At 37.2% G+C, this 18,660-nt stretch overlaps 1 pseudogene; it reads left to right on the plus strand.

The window, feature by feature from the left end:
- The first annotated feature begins 2,089 nt into the window (after nucleotides 1–2,089).
- On the plus strand, nucleotides 2,090–2,982 carry LOC102240122 (annotated as a pseudogene).
- The last annotated feature ends 15,678 nt before the right edge of the window (nucleotides 2,983–18,660 follow it).

Genomic DNA, 18,660 nt, shown 5'->3' on the forward strand with positions numbered 1-18,660 from the left:
TGGCACTTGAGCTGAGATCTGAAGAATGACCAGGAGATAACACTGCAGAGGTGTTGGAGAGTGAAGGAAGGAGACAATTTCAGACAGGGGAATAGTGTACGCAAAACTTTAAATTTGTGGCCTTTCATGAATGTGATAGGCTCTGAATAAGGAACTACTGAAATGTCAAGAGTAAGGCAAAATGATGTAGTCAGACATGCATATTGAATAATGCCACTCAAAGTAATTTGTTCAGAGGTTAGATGGGCTAGTGAGAATTTGGAAAGATCAGTTAGGAAACTATTGCAATAGTCTTGACAGAAAATGCTAGAAGGATGTACAGGGTGATGGCAGTGGAACTGGAAAGAAACAAATGGATTGTTTAGTCTTTGTTTGTTTAGGATGAAATAGAGAACTATAATAATTTTGGCCTTTATAGAATAATGTCCCCATATTGGTGCTAGAATTAGGTAATTTGACAGGAAGGTAAACAAAATCACTAAATTATACCAATATAGTGATTTTTTTAATAATAATGTCTTTTCATGTTCACATATCTGGATATAGTTAATCTTTTCATTTTCCAAACAGCTATGTATAAGTAGTCACTTAGGTATGGAAATAATACAATTTGCACATGGTAATACTTATACTTTGGCTTTGTTTTTACACAGAAATTGAACAGAATTTGCCAATGAACATTTATTGAGCATTTACTGTGTGCCAGATAATAAAGGATTTTAGTTAATGATCTGTAAATTTGTACTTTTTCCCATATACCACATATAATCTTATATAACATGTATGATAATTCTGAAAAAATGTAAACTATTTCAACTTAGTTTTAAATAGCTTATAAGTTAAAAGTATTACAATGTAAGAGGAAAAAGAAGTTAAGTTATTTAGTTCTTGAATACTGTGTGGCAAATGCCCTAAATGTTTTATCCTGTTAGCCTTTTCACCTTGCTTCCCCCCTGTGTCCCCAAAATAATTGATTAACCATATAAGATCGTACAAGCATTGCAGCAAAAAAGGCAGAAAACAATGGACAAAGATAATGAAATTTCACATTTTGCCCTGCCTTTTTCAAGCCAACCTAAGTTAAGAAAACTTCACATAAAAACCTTTGAAATTTCATCATGGGTTTTGTGAGAGGGGAAAGTTGACCTAGAAGCACTTGACTTATAACTTGGCGGCTACTGAAAGGCTAGCCTCATAATTTAGTGGTCCAGTGACAGCTCTGCCTATAAACCCAGGTCTTCATTTCACTGACATTTTCACGTTTAGTCTCCTTGAAAATGCTAACAAAAGTGAAGCATATAATTTCTCTGCTTGGGAGAGTAGTGGTGATGTTTATGGAACCATTTGCTGTCTCAGGGGTAATCTCCGGATAATTTGGATTAACCTTATCAGGTCTCTAGATACTGCATTACCCAGGGTGGATGATCTCCAGCGTAACCTTTCCACATCTTAAAGTTTTTACCCTGACACCATGTTTTATCAAAAAACATTCAAAAGAAATTCATCAAAAATTACCCAACCAGGCTTACTTCAACCCTTTTGGTTTGAAGTGGCCATCGTCCAGGCAAGAAAACATAATATCTCCTGTGAATAATTCTCATTAGACAGTAGGACATCCTAACATTTTCTGTTTCCTTTTTCACAAGACAGTTGTTATGTATCAAAGGGCCTCTCTTCTCATATTTGTTCAGGTTTTGAAATTGATAATTTGGCAGGAGGAGGAATGCCTGTTACTTTTTCTGCTGGTAGAAAGAGTTTGCTTAAAGGAGTGAAGAATTTTCCCCAAGGAAGAATTTGTCTTTTGGATTGGCAACATAAAGAATCTTCCATTTGTATTGACTGCTTTTAAAAAAATCTATTGTTTATGTTAATAATAATAATTTATTAGTATCATATCATTTGTATTGACTGCTTTTAAAAAGTCTAAAATCCATTGTTTATGTTAATAATAATAATTTATTAGTATCATAAAGTAAGAGCTTAAAGTGCCAGTGCAAAGCTATGAATTCCACTGTCTCAAAACTAAACAAATTGCTAGACAAGGCAGTTGAGGAGGGAGGGAGTGGCGGGGGCGACTCCGCACCTCGGGAACATTACTGCGCGTGGAACGGCTGTTTTGGGAAGACTATTGCCTAGAAGAAAAGATGTTTGGTTTTCACAAGCCAAAGATGTACCGAAGTATAGAAGGCTGCTGTATTTGCAGAGCTAAGTCCTCCAGTTCTCGATTCACGGACAGTAAACGCTATGAGAAGGATTTCCAGAGCTGTTTTGGGTTGCATGAGACACGTTCAGGAGACATCTGTAATAAGAAATTGCCGGCAGGATAAAAAACAACAACACTGGAATCACGTGGTAGATGCAAGGGCAGGACCCAGCCTGAAGACTACACTGAAACCAAAGAAAGTGAAAACTCTATCTGGAAACAGGATTAAAAGCAACCAGATCAGCAAACTACAGAAGGAATTTAAACGTCATAATTCTGATGCTCACAGTACCACGTCAAGTCCCTCCCCAGCTCAGTCTCCTTGTTACAGTAACCAGTCAGACGATGGCTCAGATACAGAGGTGGCTTCGGGCTCCAGCCTTTTTAGATTTCACGTACTGGAAAAGACAGAAAATATGTTGTGGGATTATCTATAAAGGCCGCTTTGGGGAAGTCCTCATTGTCACACACCTCTTCAAGCCTTGCTGCAGCAACAAGAAGGCTGCTGCGGAGAAGCCGGAGGAGCCCAGCCCAGAGCCTCTGCCCATCTCCACCCAGGAGTGGTGACTGAGGTGTATCTAGAAGGGGAACAGGAAATGATTGAAATTTTAGGGGGAAAAACACCCAAAACACAGCAACAAAACGACCTTCCTGTTTTTCACTTGGATACCTGCTATTCTGCCAAAAGACAATTTCTAGAATAGTTCCGAATGGGTTATTTTTTCCTCCACTTCCACAAGTTCCACCAACTCTGAAGCCAGTGTCTACCTTACTAAACGGAAAAACAGACGTGTACATAATATTTAAGATGCTGAGTATTTCGTAGGAAAGCTGAATGCTGCTGTAAAGTGCTCTTTAAGTCTTTTTCTTTTAAATCTCCTTCTCATGAATGAAACTAGGGGGACTTCAGGGGACAGAGATGGGATTTGTTGTATGATAAACGTACGTAGTTTTAGTCTTTCTATATTGAGAGCAGTGGTTGGGGCATTTTTAAATATGGCTGACTACACTTGTTTTCCTTCATGATAATAAATTTGTCATAAACTAGTAACCTGGACTTGCCCCTTGAGGTAGTTGTTAATAATTTTAAAATATTAAGGTCTTGCCAAGGTTCTGAGGATTCAAACCTGTACTTCTGAATATTAAGCAGGACAGAATAAGCTCTCTGGTACAAATACATTGAAGGAATCATTTCTAAATATGCAAAGAGGTAACTGGACTGTATATGTTGTATCCTGTGTCACCTCCTTCATATTGCTATTTGATGAAGATTTTAATTTATCTGAAACTTCTAAAGCAGAATCAAAGCTCTTCTTGGGGAAAAGTCAAGTCTTCAGGATAAGCTACAGGAGTTTCCGAATTTCACACTGGACTAGGTCATGTGACTCTACATCTTAATGCTCTTTCTATTACAAAGAAAAGTTGTCTATTTTTACATCTTTTAGAAATTTAAATAAACTGATACTTAATATTTTGTGGCCTTTAATTGTGCATTTCATCTGATACTACTTAGATTGACGAAGATTTTTTTTTAACAGCTCCCTTTGTAATCTTTTTATCTTTTCCATAAACATACCTAATGGTACTTTTTAATAAAAGCTCAAAAAAAACCCTCAAAAAAACAAAAACAAAACACTAAACAAATTGAAAAATAAAGTAAGTTAGCACTTGTTATGGTGTGAGAAGTTGAGCCCAGGTGATTCACTGCAGTTTTTCTGAAAAGTCTTTATCCAATTTCAATAGTTTAAACTGGTGGAGCAGAGCAGGGATTGCTGATAAAGCAATGCCATATGTTATGGTTAAAGTACTTCATGAAAGAGATAACAGAAGAAAAAGTTACTGCCTTCTTCATATTGAAACCTGGCCTGTTCTTCTGAAAGTAAGGTGTCTATGAACCTTTACATAATACACATTTGTTTGTTTCTAAAAATGAGAGTCTGAATTTAGGCACTTGAATTATCAAGCATGACAAAATGTTAGCTGCAGTCAAAGTCCTGTGAGGTCAGTGATGCTAGTTAGGGTGCTTCTTTGCATGCAGGTTTCAGGCAAATATTCAGGTTGTCTGTGATAAAAAAATAAGGTCCTATTCTACTCTATAAGAGAGCTTGACATAGTCAAAGTAAAATATCTGACAATTTCACTTGAGAAGGAACAGGTAAAATACTCTTCAAAATAATAATTGTTTCTATTTCTTGAGAGTTTCTTTGTGCTAGATGCTTTGCATGTATATGGTCTTATTAACCTACACAATGTTATGAAGTATATCATCTCCATTTTACAGAGAAGGAAAACTGAGACTCAAGAGACCAAGGCACTTGTCTAAGTTCACCCATCTGGATTGAAATTCCAAAGTGGAGGAGCTAAGATTGGAACCTGATTTGTCTCTGAAGTCTATACTCTTTCTGTTATGTGCATTGCCTACAAAATGCTTAGTCACTTCCTGCTGTATCTACTTGAAAATAAACCAGAGAGGTTAACGGGAAAAGCCAAAATATGGGAGTGGGGAAAGGAAGTGAATGTGGGTACAGTGGCATTTTGGCCAGAGAGTTACATATATTATGATGTGTGGAGTTGTGGGCAGGCAATTAGAGGATGAGCAGTTAGCTAGCTAGAAGAATGACTACTGAGCTTGGGAGCATAATTTATTAGAATGATTAAAGACTTGTTGCAGAATTTCCTTGTCTCAGACCAATGGAATAATGGAAAGAAAACTTGCATACCAAAAATAGAACAATCTCTTCTAATACTGGAGTGTGATATTTAAAGAAATAAAAAACAATAGTTACTATTTATTGGACTTATCCTAAGTATGAGTTAGGGTAAGTCCAATAAATGTTTTTATTTTATAGCATTATTTTTAACCTCACAACACCCTTGTAATGTAGGCATTATCATTTCTGTTGTATACTTAAAAAAACAAAGAAACCAAGTGTCACAGAGGTTAAATGAGTTTCTCTAGGCTAATAAATAGGTCCATCTTGATCACCAGTCTTCATTCTTTCCACTATATCTTGCTGTCTCCAATTAAAAGATATTTGAAACCCTTTCCTACCTATTTCAGGTTAATATATGATCAGTTAATAAAAACCTTAAAAACTATATTTTAAGAGTAATCAGTTTTGCATATCAGATTAGAGGTACTAGTAAAGGCACAACATGTTAGGTGGCATAGAGTAGGTCTTTGATATGAGAAATCCACAACCTTATTCTGGAACCTTAGGCTAATGTGATCTGGAAATAGTGGCATTGGCCTGAGAGATGGACCATGTCTGCCTCAATGTAGCTGAGCAGTCTTAGACAAGTTATGTAACCTCATAGTCCCCAATTTTCATGTCTCTCTTTGTTTTATCCTCAACTCCTAGTGCAGTGCTTGGTACATAGTAGAAATAAAAATGATACATGATATAAGCCTCAGATTGCTAATTTTTAGGATTTCTTTCAGTTCTAAGTTCTGTGACTCAGGAGGCATAGTAACTTTTGTTTCTTTATTCTTTCAATAAGACAAATCTGTCAATATCTTTTGCAAGGTTATTGTGAGAATTAACTAGTATATTTTCCAAGATACAGAGTTCCTACAGAAAAAGATAAGACCATATTTTCTTTCCTTTCTGATAGTTGTGATACTTTCATTAATACTTTGCACTGACCAATGCTACAAATGTGTCAGGTACCATAGAGAAAACAGAACCTTCCCAATAGGTTCGTAATCTGAATACAATTTCATGGGAGTAGTATTAATCACTGAGTTTAAAAGTGACCACATGAGAGAATCTGGTCGCATATATTGTAGCACTAGAAGAGTCAGGGAAGAGTCAGACGGACATCAACCCAGACATTGCCAGAGGGAAAAGAGTCCTCTAAGAGCCTCTTCTATTGGTGGGACTTTTGTGTTATTTCTTGTCTTTGCGGTTTGTAACAGAGCCATGATTTTGTGGTCTCATAAATATGGAAGCCAGGTGTTTTGTGCTCTAGGCCCGGTAATTTGCTGTATAAGGGTCAATAATCCATCTCAATTCTCAATTGATTCATTTTTGAAAAGTTGATGGTAGTGTTTACATCACCAGTTTATTGTGGAGATTCATAACGAATGACTAGAATAATCTGAGTAAGTTTCCTTTCTTTTTTTTTTTGCCTGTCCATAAGCGATTTATGCATTATTAATAAAATTACAGGAATAAAAAAAAAGTTTCCTTTCTATGGCAACTATGTGGATATTGCATATTTCAAGTCTGCAAAAAGATCAAAATAAATTAGAAACTCATATTTACTAAAATATTCCAAATGGAATCTAGGCCATGTGACTTTACCACTCACTTTCCTTTGCTAAAAGCCTTACTAACAAAAGAAAAGGAAAATAAGGGGGACATTTTTGTTTCTCTACTGGCAATGAGAAGTGTGTCATTTGCAAAATCTCCTGAAAGCAAGAGTGGATTATTTGTAAAAGTGTTAGTGTATTCTTCAGATTTATACTGATAACATACAATGATTCCAAGTTGCAATTTTTGCCTTACACTTTAGCAGAGAAGCGGAATCAACAAAGTAATAATGTTATATAGGAAAAATCCAAGAGTTAGATGTTAGGTAATGATTTTCCAATAATTTTTTCATTCATTTCTTTCTTTCTTTCTTTATTCATACACTTATTTATTCAACAAATATATAAAGTTCCAGATACCGAGCTGGGTGATGAGGATAAAAAGATAACTGGTTTCATGACTTTTTAATTTAATTTCTTTCTTATTAATATTTATGACCTATACATCAGTAAATAACCTATGAAAGTTTATAATGTTCTAGTCTGATATTTCTGTTCATATGAATATTTCTCTTTATTAGTAAAGAAATGTACTCTCTACCAGAGATTCCTATGAATGGGGAAAATCTTGAATACTCTAATGTATTTACAATAAATAAAAATATACCCAAATTAATAAATAAACAATAACATCCTAACACAGAATCATGATGCTTGCTAGAGACTCTCCATACTGCAAACAGAAGGGGATCTTTTAAGATTGAAACATGAGCTATGTGACTGTAGTAACTGACTCTTCTCACAAACTTAGAAGTGTGAACCATGAGTGCATCTTAGTCTAATTCTTTAGGATATCTCTTCCTAGGAGGGACTTTCTTTTAGTTGATAACTGGCTGAAGGAAAACAAAGATGTATTGAATCCATATATTTTTTTCAAAATATATTTTTATTTATTTCAGAGAGGAAAGGAGAGGGAGAGAGAGAGATAGAAACATCAATGATGAAAGGGAATAATCAATTGGCTGCCCCTTGCACGCCCCACACTGGGGATTGAGCCCACGACCCAGGCATGTGCCCTGATTGGGAATCCAACTGTGACTTCCTGGTTCATAGGTCAACTCTCAACCACTGAACCATGCCAGCCAGGCTTGATTCCATATCTGAAAAGCCTATGGCTTCAGACATAAGTGTGATCCAGGAACTCAAATGATGTCAGCAGGTAAGAGGTTTCTTTTTTGGCTTTGTTTTATCTGTATTGGCTCAATTTTTGAGCAGGCTCTTTCCTCATGGTGATAGAATGGTTGTCCGTAGTTCTAGGTTTATGTCTTCTTTTGCCAACAATTCAGGTGGAAGAGCATGCTTTTTTTTTTTTTTCCCAATAGTTCCAACGAAAATATAAGAATTGAGTTTTATGGAGTCTGGTTGGTCTGTCCTGAGTCACATGCCTCTCTATCCTTCAAGCTGGGTTAATGACAGTCTCATCCAAACCAAATAAACTGAGAATGACAAAAATCAGACTTCTGTTATTAGAGAGGACATGAGTATCAATGTCTATTATGCTACTTTTAGTAATATTTAGTGTCTAGAGCAGCCGTGGGCAAACTACGGCCCGTGGGCCGGATCCGGCCCGTTTGAAATGAATAAAACTAAAAAAAAAAAAGACCGTACCCTTTTATGTAATGATGTTTACTTTGAATTTATATTAGTTCACACAAACACTCCATCCATGCTTTTGTTCCGGCCCATTGTGGCCCTCGAGTCAAAAAGTTTGTCCACCCCTGGGAGAGTTTCTATTTGTCCTCTGCCTTATATCACAGCAGAAGTTTTCCCATTTGGCTGCCTCTCTCTCATTCCAGTACACAGATTGCCCCCTATCTCACACATTTGGGTTTGCTCATTAGTCTGTTTATGAGACCATGCTTACAACCAGGGATTTTCAGGACTGTGAAATTCTTAAGTGGGAAATGTTTCCATTTATAGCAGAAAAAATTGCTCTGTGCTAGTTGACCATATGGCCTGCTTTAGTGTGATGTATTCTTATGTCATCAAAATCCCTTGGTATTGGTATAAAATCAACTTCTATAGAGCAGGATATGTATTGTGTATCCTTTTATATAAAGAATTTTTAATACTGTATGTCTCCTCAAAGAAAAAGCATCATGCAGTCGTATGAATTATATTAGAGATCATTTTTAATTTGACAATTAAACTTTATATCCGCTGGATAGTTATTCTTAATCTAGTGGATTTCTGAGTGTTCAAAAATAGTTAACATCTGTCAACAGGATGACTCATAAGGAAATCTATACATCATAACAATTAGTTAAAAATATAACTTTCCACAGTGGCTGCAAGATCAGTATACTCCATTGAAGGATATATATGGAGTTCAGTGAAATTTAATTATATTGCTGACTGCTCTTCTGTAATTTATTTCTATTTGAGTTTCTGCATTCTAGAGTCTGACTGAAACTCTTTAAACTAGCCCTTGTCATAATATGAGATAGTCAAGATAAAAACCCATTATTTAATTTTAACTTAAAAACTCTTACTGGGAGTGGTAGAAACTGAGCTAGATTCTTAGTATATCAGTAAACCATAAATGTAGGGGAAGGAAAACCCAGGAAGACTGAAGTAGAACATATCAGACACACAAACACCCAAAATATTTAACACAGAAATAATTATAACACAGTATAAAGGTAATACACTCTTTTTGGTGCACAGTTATATTAGTTTTGACAAATGCAAAACTACTACCACCATTAAAATATGGTTCTATCACCCACCAGATTTTCCTTGGACTGTTCCTTGGTAGTGAACCCTTTCCCATCTCCAACCCCAGCAACCAAGGATCTGTGATCTGTCTTATAGCTTTACCTTTTCCAGAATCATATACGACATTTAAAAATGGAAATGTGAAAAATGCTAATGTATTTTAGTCACCATTTCCCATGAAAATCATGTTTTATAACTATGCTCTGCATGCTAGAGACCTAGAAGGATTCTGTTGGAAATTCCATGGACGGTTTCATCTCTACCAATCCCTGTGGACTGATAAATATTTTCTCAAGGAGTCAGTAATCTTAGGTCTTTGCTCAAAAACATTGTTATTATGCTGTTTTGTAGAAAAGATTGTGCAGTTAAAAACAGTTAATAGTGATAGAATATAATAGACTTTCTATTGTAGATTGCTTTTTCAAAATTCAGATATGCCTTTATGACAGTACGGACTGAAACCGTACTCATTGCCATAACTAAGGACTTTCTATAGCTTGATGTACCATGTATTTAGAATTCCTCACTCCCGATCACCTCCCCGCCCCGCTCTTCCTATCTCCAAAACAGCATATGTACACTGAGGAAAGGTAGAAAATATTGATGAGCATAGCAGAGTTGGAAGGGGACATAATTAAACTATTATAAATTCTTATACAGTATAGAAATGGTTAACTGTCTATGACTGATACCTAGACCTAAAGTAGACACCACAATAATAATTTTTGAAAGCTTGTTATTTTTCCTTATACTCATACTCTAACTTTATTATGTTTTGATCTTTATCACTTATTTAAAATATCACATCATATTTATTCTTTGCTTTGTAAGTTGTGCAAAGGCTATTGGCCAAAAACAGTAATATTCTGATATAACCTGATCTGATTTGACTATTTGAATTAGTTTGAATAGTAAAAATAGTTATAAAAATAATTTGTGCCAGAGTTAAAAGGACATTATTGTTTCATAAAATTGAGTAACTGAAAATTGACTTTTAATAATGATTGTTTTGTAATCTTATGCATAATTTTCTATTAATTCTTTGGAACATTACTAAGTAAATCTCTGGAGGTCTTAGTCAAGTTAAACTTATAAATTTGTATAAGTGGCTATGGTCCATTTTTCAAAAGTTTTCTGTGGTGTTGAAATGAATATAGACTATATCCCCAGTGCCTTGGATGTAGACTGTTTCAATGAAGAATAATTAATTAATTTGTGCATTCATAGAGAAAATTTTTACTGAGTACCTCTACTGCATCAGATACAATGCTAGGTACTGGGAATATAGAAGAGTTTCATCATTTGCTTTCAAGAGGCTCATAACAACTAAAATCTTCAAAAATGTGTTTTTAAATTTATATAATCTTTCTTTTCTTCACCAGTCATATCTAATCAATCACTAAGTTCTTTCAATATAACCCTCTAAATTGGTGGTTCTCATCATTGGCTGCACGGGTTGAAACTCACCAGGGAGTTTTAAAAAATACTAACGCCCGGGTTCTACCCCCAGAGATCAGACTTGGCAAATGCAGACAATGTCAATGTGTAGCCAAGAATGAAAACCATTGCCCTGGAGCAGGAGTTGGCAACTTTTCCTGGAAGGGACTAGATAGTAAATATGGTCTTTGCTGCTATGACTCAACTCTGCCACTGTGGCAGGACAGCAGCCACAGATAAGATGTAAACAAAGGAGTGTGACTGTGTTCCAATAAAACTTTATTTATGGACATCGATATTTCAATTTAAAATAACTTTCATGCGTCATGAAATGTTATTGATTTTTTTCCCGTCATTAAAAAAATGTAAACACTATTCTTAGCTCATGGACTGTACAGAAATAGGCAGTGGGTCAGATTTGGTCCATGGCTGTAGTTTGCTAATCCCTGCTCTCAAACAGCTCAGAAATCTAGGTGTTCATCAGAATCATCTGTGACATTTAGAAAAGTTCCTGTCCTTGCCCCCAGAGCTTCTGACTCAGCAGGTCTGTATGGAACCAGGGGATTGTATTGTGCAAGCAGGGTTTAAGAATCCCTGTTCTGAAGATTTATTGAATCTTTGTTTTTATCTAAATCCCCACCACTTTCCCCTTTCAAGTCTTTATTACTTTGCACCTGCACTATGGTAATAGCCTCTACCTATGTTTCCAGTCTAGGCTCTCACTAATTAATCTTCTACACTGCCATATTTCTTACCTTGTTTCAAACCTTCCAATGGCTTCCATTGCCTACAGGACAAAGTTTATGCTTACCAAGTCATACAATGGTTTTTATTATCTGGTTTTTGCCTGTGAACTCATCTCCTCACACTCTTGATTCTCAGCAAAATGGGCTACTTGTAGTTCACACTGTGCTATTTCTGGTCTGTGTGCTTGAGCTCATGTTGGTCCCCCTGTCTGGAAAGCCCTTTGTGTGGTATTTGTGTGTGTGTGTGTGTGTGTGTGTGTGTGGGTGTTTCTAAAAATATATTTTATTGACTTTTTACAGAGAGGAAGGGAGAGGGAGAGGGATATAGAGTTAGAAACATCGATGAGAGAGAAACGTTGATTCATCTGCCTCCTGCACACGCCCTACTGGGGATGTGCCCGCAACCAAGGTACATGCCCTTGACCGGAATTGAACCTGGGACCCTTTAGTCTGCAGGCCAACGCTCTATCCACTGAGCCAAACCGGTTAGGGCTGTTTTATTGTCCTTCAAGATGCAGGAGTATTTTTCACCTCCTCTGTATTCATGTCTGGGTAAAATTTCTGGATTAGATGGCCCTACCCTGTGTTTTCATAGCTCATTTGTTTACCTTCACATAACATGTATCACATGATATTAAAATAATATGTTTATAAGTAAATTGTATTTGAGATCAGAAACTCAGTTTTATCTTTATACTAGAGGCCCAGTGCATGAAATTCGTGCATGGGTAGGGTCCCTAGTGGCTGCCGGCCGGGGCCTTCCTTCATTCCGCGCCACCCCCCGGTGGTCAGCGCATGTCATAGAGAGCAATTGAACTCCTGGTCGGTCAAACTCCCGAGGGAACACTTTGCATATTAGGCTTTTATCTATATAGATATTGTAGCACTTAATGCAATACTTGATGCATAGTAGGTGCTCAATAAATGCTTACTGTCTTTTATGTACAGCATGCAAGGGAATTGGATCTGGGAACCAAGTCATAGATAAAGGAATAGATAAAATTTAGTTCCTGGACTGGAATATAAGATAGTTAATACCACTGGGGAGCAACTCAGTTGTCCTCAGGCAGAGCCAAGGAGTGTTATAGAGCTCCTGTAAAGGGAACAGTATAGGTCTCAGATTTGATCATTTGGTTATAATAAAACTAGAGATGAAATTGGACACAATGGGTCCAAGGCTCCCTGTCACCACTTGAGCCAAATTAAGCAGTGACAGGGTTGAATCATATATGAGTGTTTATTCCAATAATGCCGGCAGTATGGGGAGAGCAGTCAGTCACCTGGAAATTCTCCTCTGATCCCCCTCACCAGTTGGCTGATTATATACATGAGGGAGAAGATAGCTGCGAGCTGCAAGTGTAAGATGAAAAGGGGAGGGGAGGGTCTGCATTCCAGCCTGCAGGAGCTAAAAGTCCCATAACAAGGTGGCTAATCTTCTATGATGTTACAAACAGCTCAGCCCGTTCCTGGGACAGGAGAATGGTCAGTGTTCCTGAGAAAAACTCCCGGAGGGGGTCAGGGCCTGGACACAGCAATCAAATCAAAGTGTGTCCTGTCCTTGGTCTGTTCTCAAAATGTATTTTTTTCTGAGTCATGGACCCATCGAGGCATCTTATCTTTTTACAACCTTGTCTCATCCTCCAGTTTCCCAGGGTCTGTAAGAAAACTTCTTATCTATTGTTAAGGTGAAAAATTATTAAACAACTGTGGCTCTGTTCTTCTTACGTGCCCTTCCCCACTATCAGAGGCATTTAAGAGCTGGTATCCAAACAGATCGTGGGATCGTTACAGTGGAAGCATGGTTGGTACTGTAACAAGGACTTGGACTAGAGTCAGACACTGAATTTCATCTCTGCTATTTACAGTCTGTCTTATTTTGGGTAAGTTACTTAACTCCTTGAACCTCAGTTTCTTTATCTGGTGAAAAAGACAACACTATATATCTTAGAAGATTTTTTGGAAGATTAAGTGAGCTAACATGTGAAAGCATTCAGCAGAATTCCAGGCAAGGCACAGAAGCTCAATAAATGATAGTTTCTCACCCTATTATTGGTCATTCATATGTTAAGGTGAATGTTTTTTGCATTTGCTCTGTTAATATCAGTTCTTTTTGCCTGCCAAGGGCAAAACATTGTAGCAACAAATGGTTTGATTAGGGGTTGGTGGAAAAAGAAAGGAAGAAGAAATAATATTGAATGTCAGGTCTGATGGAGTATCCATTGGGGTTCACTGATATGCTCTAAAGTATTTTAGAGCAGTTCTTTAGGGCCTCGGAAGAGTGTCTTGCACATGCCCTAGTTAACTCCTCATCTTGCCTTTCACTTCCTCAGGGAACTATTTTCTTATTTTCCTGCCCATATCACAGTGATTTGATTACTAGCTGTCTTCCTCAGTAGGCTGCCTGCTCCGTGAGGGCAGGGAACTTATCAGTATGCAGTGTGTCCACAGTATGCAAAGTGACCATGACTGCACCTAGCTCATAGTAGAGGGACACCAGGATTGGGAAAAGGAATATTAGAAAATGGAAAGTGCCTGGCTGGCATGGCTCAGTGGTTGAGTGTCGACCTATGAGCCAGAAGGTGATGGTTGGATTCCTGATCAGGGCACATGCCTGGATTTCAGGCTTGATCCCCAGTAGGGGGCGTGCAGGGGGCAGCCGATCAATACTTCTCTCTCATCATTGATGTTTCTATCTCTCTCTCCCTCTCTAAAATCAATAAAAATTATTTTTTAAAAGGAAAGTGTTGAGATCATTTTTAATTAAACTTATTGGGGTGACATTGGTCAACATGAACATATAGGTTTCAGGTGTGGTTTTCTATGTTACAAGATTTGTATATTTCACTGTAACCACCACCCAAAGTCAAACCTTCTCCTGTCATATATTAGAACCCCCTTCTAATCATTTAAAACAAGCTTTTCTTTCTTGTTTTACCTAGGGCTGTCAGAATTGTTAAAATGCTGCACAGATGTTGAGATTTGTTTGAGAGATCTTGGAGTTTATAAACTCATTATCTACATCATGGGCATAATTTTTTTTTGTGGAAGGCCTTGATCTAGTCACTTATAAAATCTCTGCTGCTATCAGCAACAGTATGTGTAATGCCAATTGGGCAACAATTATACTTTATGGCTGCTACAGGTATTTTAAAGAGAATAAAAATAAAGATGATTGATATCTTGGTAAGTTTTAAAATGTGATATTTTAATAATAATTATTTCATATCATCCATTTTTAATAATACATGTATTTTTCACCAATTAAATTATATTCATCAGACTCCCTAAAGTGGAATCTTATTATGAAAGTGGATATTACATTAATGATAAACACAATTTTGTCTAAAAATATTGTGAAATTATGAGACTTATTGATTAATGAAAATATAAATTCTACCATAAAAATATGTTTACAATAAATTATATGTTCCTATATTAAATTTTATTAAGATTATTTTTGTTCAGGCATGAATAATAGCTTGAAAAGCAACACTACTTACCAGAACTTTTTTATTTTTTGGCATTAGCAAAAAAATGAAGGTTGTTAAATTTGAACAGCTAGAGATTTTTCTTGGAGAGGATATGAAATATGACATCTTCTTTTTTGATAAAACACCAAAAATAATGAGGTAGAATTAAGTGAGTTCACCAGTTTTCAAATGAAAACATTCAGGGAAAATAATGTGTAAGAGGTAGAGACTTAAGAGAAATTTCTGCACTCACCTACCTCAAATTGTTAGGACATGATTATGATGTTTTCCTAGTAACCAGTCTACAGTTTTAAGTAATTGTTTCCATTCTTTTGAAATGAAACAAGCAAGAAAAAATAACTTCACTAGAGTGAGTGAAATATGAATTTTCTACATGCTTTCCTTAGCTAACATTATTGAGCCTCTACTATGCATCAGGTACTGGCCAAGTTCTTTAAATATGTTCTCACCATCTTCACAACAGTTCCAGATATCATTATTCCTATTTTATAGTAGCAGAAACTAATGCTCGCCCAAGGTTACGAACTGAGTAGGAACAGCCTAAATTTTTACCTAGATTTGAATTTCCGTTAAAATATGTTGCATTCTCCAAATTAAAATTCTAAAAATGTTACCATGGTAAATGTAATCGTAAATCTAAACAGAAATCAAAGAACCCAATAAAATAAAGTAGCTTCTTTTCTAATGTGTTCAGTTAATAATAATACTTGCAGGAAAATAATTTTATATACATATTTTTATATAAATCTCTTAGATCCATTGGGTCACTACAGATAATGTCACTGATTTCCAATCCCCTTATTGGGGTTAGTGACTTATTGAATTAATTATACTGGTGATATTTTTCTTGGATAGAGAGAATAAAGACATTTTATTAATGTAAACATTCATCAATTTAAAATCTTTTCCAAGCTGATTATGGGATATTGTCGCTGTTGATGCGATGAAGAGGCCTACATAAACACACTAAAAAACTCCCTAACCTGGCTACTGGGCAAAAAGCTTCTTTATCAGACAGAGAAAGGCTATGCAGTCCCTCAAACCAACAATGACAGGATGCTCTCAGGGAATGAGGATCTCTCTGCTCTTGCCTTGTGTGGCACATGACAAACAGTAGTGAAAAATTAGCAATTATCGGCATTTGTCAACTCTCTGGTTCTGTGGCAGGAAAACGGAAACAGCAGCAATCATGCTCAATTTAAGTCTCTCATGATGTCAGGCTTTTCACGGACTCACACGGACATCAGAAGAGACTCGAAAAGGTTTACAGATGTGCAGTCAGCTATGACAGTGATGCTGCCAACGTGGCTCATGGATCAACTAACTATTAAGATATCAAAAGCGATCCCTGTAGCTTGCTGACAGCTGGTTCAATTGTTTGCACCTGTTTCCCCTGCATTACACATGTGTCTGGAATGGATTATTCTGGCTTGTTCGAGACTCATTTCACCTTTCCTCACTGTGACGTCCTCCAAGGAGCATCACTGCTGAAGAACAGGCAGCTCTCCACCAGGGCCCACAGAAGGAAGAAGCCAGTGTGCTTTGGAAAATGACTCCGGATGCCCGGCCAGTGTGGCTCAGTGGTTGAGTGTCAACCTATGAATCAGGAGGTCACAGTTCGAGTCCCGGTCAGGGCACATGCCCGGGATGGGGGCTCGATCCCCAGTGTGGGACATGCGGGAGGCAGCCAATCAGTGATTCTCTCTCATCATTGATGTTTCTGTCTCTTTCTCCCTCTCCCTTCCTCTCTGAAATCAATAAAAACATATTAAAAAAAGAAAAAGAAAATGACTCTGGGATGTTGGGTTGACAAGGTTATCAGTGAAGGTTGGTTCTTGATAACAGTTGACACTGATATATGAACAGTGCTTGCTTCCTCCATGAATAAGAGAGAGAGTTCTGTGATTTCACAGGATACTTGGGGTCTCCTCTTTGGATAGCAGAGTCACCATTCACACAGCCATCCTGAATCTGTTATGGGACTAGATAGGAGTATAAATAAATGAAACAATCAGCCCTCTCTCCCATCCCCTAGTCTCCTGAGCTTTCATGTTTCCCTGGATACCTCTCTCACTCTTAGAGGCAAATTCACCATGGAACTGACAAAGTTCAAGCTTCAAATTCTTGCGATTGCACGGGCCAGGTTCTGAGAGTTGCCCTTGCAAGGGGTTCACATGGTTACATGTTTTTGTGAAATGTGCAAAACTAAGACATTTTAACCACAGTGGGCTCAGACTGATGTTTCTTTCCACTTTGACTTCTCCTCTGACATACTTCCCATCATGTGATGTGGTGTTGGATGGTTGTGGGCACTTTTAGTGTCTGGCTAAGAGGAAGCTGAGTTGGGGACCCATTTAGTTTGGGTTTAGTGGGATATTTTTATGTGGTTTGCAGTTACTTCCGTTTTGTTATTGCTGGCTTCCAGGAATAGTCCTACTGTCCATTATTTATGCCTAATTTTGAATTCAGAGTTCTATATTGTTTTTTCTTAAGGTGGATCCCTAAATTGTAAAAGCTTCAGGCCCCACAACACCTCACAGCTCCTATTTGCTCCTTATAACTTGTCACCAAATCCTGTCAATTTTACATAGTGGCATATGGGTAAACTGGCTCCTGAAAAACAAAAAGCCCTGATTTATAGTGTTTGCTAATTTCTGTGGCCAGTTTCCATGGCTGATTCCAAGATACCAATGGTTTAACAAACAGCTCACAAAATTCTGAAAATGTAACAGTTGACCCCTGCAAGCTAGTACAAGATGGCTCCAGTATTCCACTAATTCCCTCTCAGAAATAGTTCTATAAACTGGCCTCTTGTAGTTCTATTTATCTAGTTCAGACTTTCATCTCTCCTCAATTCCATTCTCCCAAGACCATTGTAATAGCCTCTTATCCTGTTTTCGGCTACCTGGCCATTCTGAGTTCAGCCCATCTTATAAAATATGACCAGATTTACTTTTTTAAAATTCCAATTTGACCATGTGAGCCTCTTGCTTTAATCATCTCTGTCTCCCTTATTATTCATAGGGTAAAACTGAATTTCTGAGCTTGTTTACAAGTTCCTTCATGTTCTGACCCTTACCTATCATCTGGCCTCATCTCCCTCCATAGCACCAGGCTTCCCAAGAGAACTGAACACTCCCAAACATGCTGAAACTATCACTTTTCTGTGCCTTTGCCCATGGGGCACCTCTGCTTGGATTTTGCTTCTTTCTTTTCTCCACTTGGCAAACTCCTACACATGTCTACATCCTGGTCTGTTTTTCAGTCACTCACTATTGCAGCAATAAAGAAACTAAGCTTGGTTATAAGTTCCGCAAGCCAGGAATATCAAAATTTAACCTCAGGTTTTCTGCCCGAATCAGCTTTCAGGGGTAGTCATTAAAATAATGCTCTCCGCTTGCTAAATCTATAGGCTGTATCACATTGTCACATTTAGAAACTAGCCTGTCTTTAGTACTTTTACTTGCATTCCCTGTGAAGATTACTCTACTTCATAAGGATCTTGGGTCTTCCAGCAGGATTCTTTCCATACTTTTTATAGCACTCATGAGGATGTATGCAATCATCTGTTTATGTGCTTATCTCCTATGACTAGAATACATGCTCCTCAAGAGTAGGCAGCATGTCTTGTTAATCTTGGTATCCTCAATGCTTGACAAAATGGGCCCTCAATAGCACAAAGACTATACCTCCAAAAGTATGTGTTGATTGAAGAATGGATGGATGGATAAATGAATGAAAAGATGAAGT

This window comes from Myotis brandtii, unplaced genomic scaffold (genome assembly GCF_000412655.1).
Source record: "Myotis brandtii unplaced genomic scaffold, ASM41265v1 scaffold23, whole genome shotgun sequence".
Lineage (NCBI taxonomy): Eukaryota > Metazoa > Chordata > Mammalia > Chiroptera > Vespertilionidae > Myotis > Myotis brandtii.